Source organism: Hippocampus comes, unplaced genomic scaffold (genome assembly GCF_001891065.2).
Source record: "Hippocampus comes isolate QL1 unplaced genomic scaffold, H_comes_QL1_v1.1 scaffold236, whole genome shotgun sequence".
Taxonomy (NCBI): domain Eukaryota; kingdom Metazoa; phylum Chordata; class Actinopteri; order Syngnathiformes; family Syngnathidae; genus Hippocampus; species Hippocampus comes.
This window is the reverse complement of record NW_017805879.1, coordinates 156,715-160,545: the sequence shown is the minus strand read 5'-3', so window position 1 is coordinate 160,545 and position 3,831 is coordinate 156,715. Positions and strand designations below refer to the sequence as shown.

The 3,831-nt window shown below is 42.4% G+C and overlaps 1 long non-coding RNA gene across 1 annotated transcript; it reads left to right on the top strand.

The window, feature by feature from the left end:
• Window positions 1–930: 930 nt before the first annotated feature.
• LOC109527212 (uncharacterized) lies at window positions 931–1,579 on the top strand. Its single transcript, XR_002170489.1, has 3 exons — window positions 931–1,109; window positions 1,198–1,444; window positions 1,527–1,579. It is a non-coding gene; the product is annotated as an uncharacterized LOC109527212 (long non-coding RNA).
• The last annotated feature ends 2,252 nt before the right edge of the window (window positions 1,580–3,831 follow it).

Here is a 3,831-nt window from a genome sequence, read left to right as displayed (position 1 = left end):
CTCTAAGACTGCAAGGGAAGCTCAGCTTCCCCTAAAATGTCAAAAAGTAAATGATCAAATATATGTGTGTACATGTCATTGACTAAATATGCGCTACAACGCGCTCAACTTTTGTTCCAAATCAGCTTCTTATTACTGGTTATGACGCGACTTTCTTCTCATTTATTCCCGCAGCTTCACTGTGCTTTAAACTGTGTGGACGCTGAGCGTCTACAGCGCGAAGGCTGGGCGTCTCGAGAGTTCAGTGTAGGTTGTCCCAATGCATTGAAACGAGACGAGTCATTGGAAAAATGCTGGTTTTGTCCCGCCCATTGGACACTCAGCGTCTCTGGGAGTCTATGGACAGTGGGCGTTTATAGGCTGACCTGGAAGCTCAGTTTTCTGCATGATGATTGGATGATCTCTCTGAGGCTGAATCTCTTTTTGATTGACAGCGAAATGAGCCAATCACCGATCTTATGGTGAAGGCAGCCTTTTAATTTTTTTTGAAAAGGAACGGAGAGTAGAATTCACGTATAAATAAACGGACACATTTTATGATGTCGGCCGAAATTGAGCTTCCCCTCCTTGACAGACCAGCATCCGCCACTGATAAAATGAAACCAAAGACCAAAAATTAGCAAAGGTAAATTTGGCAAGCTGTACAGAGACGAGGTGCGGAGACTGTTCACGTTGGTCAGTCCCTTAGCCAATCAGGATGCAGAACACAATTCACTGTTTAAAAAAAGCATGAAAAAAACTGCACTAAAAAAATCTGTGAAATAGCGATATATATATATATATATATATATATACTTTTTTTTCTGTTGACTTCACAGCAGAGCTGCCAAGATGTCCCGCTGGTGGATTTTTTTGGCTTATATTTTCTCAAGTAAGTGCAAACTCCAATTCACTCAACTCAACTTTATCCATATGGCGCTTGGGGAGTGTCCCTTGGTAAGTGAATACACTCATTTGCATGCATTGAATATTGGTCAAATTGCAAGTGTGAAACATATCCCGACTCTTCTAGTTTTCTGGTGGAGGCATGCATAAGGCTGCTGGAGCATGTCGACACAAAGGGCCTGTTCAGAATAACTGGCTCTTTTGCCCACCTGAAAACACTGCAGGTGCGTGATTGGTTGACTGTGCTCTCACTGAACATTGCTGACCCCATGAAAGGTCTTTCAGACATTCAGTTTTGTTGTGTATGTCCAGAAAAAATAAGATTCTGATGAGGAGTGCCTGTCCGCCTGTCTTCCTCGTGCCTGGTGAAGCAATTCTTCAGGTAGTTGCCAGAACCTGCGCTACCCACCGAGATGCAGGAGGCCTTCCTCAAGGCACAGCATCTCCCCACCAAGAAGGGCCGCACCTGCGCCACCATGCTGCTCTCTTGCGTCCTTCCCGGCAAAAACCAGAGTGTCATGCGTCACTTCGCTGAGTTCCTGCAAAAAGTGTCCAAGATGTGCTCACATTTTTATGATTCTGATTCAGTTAGGACTTTTTCTTTCAGTGTGCTTATCTTCGCGATCTGGGTTTGATTCTAGGAGTGCAAAGAATAAGATGGACCGCAGTAACTTGTCGTTAAATCTTGGCTCCCCCCCTCCTCCAGTCTGGCGCGGAGTTACAAAAAAGATGAACAGCAAAACAGAGAAACGCCTCCAACTGGAGAGGGATGTCCTTCACTCCTTCATCGAGAATGCCCATAACATTGGTAACAATGCACATCACTCAGCTGCTAGTCTTCACAGCCTCAGTCGTGTTGAGATCTAATTTCTTTGCTTTTGCTGCATGTTACAGGAAAGCTGCCACAAATGCTTGAAGAGAAGCGTTCCGCCACGATGGACTGTGAGCCAGCAGTGGCCAGTTTCATAGGTGAGGGATTGACATGTACTGTATATTTAGTGGCCACGTCATTAGTTTCAATCATTTCTTTTTTTTTTTTTTTAATTCAAGAAAATGTTTCTCATACCCGCAAAAGAACAAATAATTATGTGCAAATAATTGTGAACATTTTCAGCCACACATACAAAGTAAATAAATTCAGGTATCACTCAAATCAATTCCAAACAGACCTCGCACTGAATGTCCATTCTTGTTTTGTGTTACTTTGTTTCAGATAAGATCAAAAAGTCCATGGCGGCAATTAAAGCGAAGCAATGGCATTGTGACACCTATAAGCTGGAAAAGCAGACCTGGTCCCATCACCCAAAGGGACTCCCTTTGTGCACTTCCTGGACTGTCGTCTCTCAACTGCCAGATACAGCAACAGACACCAAGATAACTTTTAAAACATCGAATGAGAGACGAGAATTTACCGGTCACAATGATGTCACAGAGAAGATCATGATTTTCTTCTTTCTGATTGTACATTCTTGAATGTAATGAAATCAATTCTTGTATATTTGTAATTATAGAGGTTATTTTGGGGTTCTAGAGGTATATTTGTAATTATAGAGGTTATTTAATAACCAATATATATGTGTGGGTGTGTCTGTGTGTGTGTCTGTGTTTGTACATATATGGTCCACAGGAAAATGTTTCTAAATACGCAAGCAACCTCATTCATTCTTGGATTTGTCCGTCTCCTGTATATATATGTTCTGTTGTAATAAAACTAAGCCCTCGTGAGAGTACAGTAGCTTCCTGGTTTGTCATCTTGCATTCACTACCTTGCAGCATGATCAACAAAGTTGTTTGCGCTGTCAATGAAACATGAATAAGCAATAAAAAGGCTTCTGCCAAGTGAATCAATGAAGTGGTACAGATAAGCTATGGTTGTCCTTTTAGGCATCCATTTTCTAATCGGCTTGTCCTCACAAGAGCCTATCCCTGGTGTCTTTGGGCAGTAGGCAGGGGATACACTGAGCTGGTTGCCATCCAATCGCAGGCACAGGCACATATAGACGAACAACCACTCGCGCTCACAATCACACCTAGGGACAATTTGGAGCGCCCAATCAACCTGCCATGCATGTTTTCGGAATGTGGGAGAAAAGCCATGCAGGCACGGGGAGCACATGGAAACTCCAGGAACTATCTTCTTTAATCTGCTGGATATTTCACCTAATTTAAATATTAACAAGTTAGAAATGCATAAAAAAGAAATACAATATCAATACCCTCATCACAAAATACAAATCCTTTTTTTCATACATTTATGAAGAAAATCTTAACAGTAAAATCACCATAGTTCGCACACAATAAATGCACATTAGATACGATGACGCTTTGCAATTCGTGTATAAAAAACAGAATAAATGAATTTAATGCGAAGGCTATTACCTATACTGTTTCCTGTGCAACTGCAGAATTCGCAGAATCGTGGACGGGGGCTTTTACTGCCCTCTAGTGGTGTTTATATTGAATGCATCCACAGGAGTGATAAAACGATTGCACTTAACCTCACCACTCCTGCTTCCGATGTACTTTGCTTAATTTTCTCCCAGCATATTAATATTTGACGTCATCATTTGACCTTTTTCCGGAAGTTATATGAACGATGCTTGTCGAAAAGGTGGAAAGTTGGCTCAGCCAATCGCACCGTGCGCATGCTCAACCGCTTTCGAGCGTAGCCGTTAATCAAAGGAGCTCACTCAGCAGGGCAGTCGCACTGAAGGTAATGCGCACGCTGTCATCAGGTAGATTGGTGAATTCGACATCGTTTGATCTGTTACCTTCGACTTGTGAAGGTTTGTTGTGAGTTTTATTTGCCTGGCATATCCAAATATTTTGTTGGTATTATTGTTGTTTTTCCTGCAAGTACCAGCTAACATTAGCCTGGCGACTGCAGTATTGAACGCCACTTCCCATCTTGTCTTCACAACGGCAAGCCCACCCGTGCTTCCGATG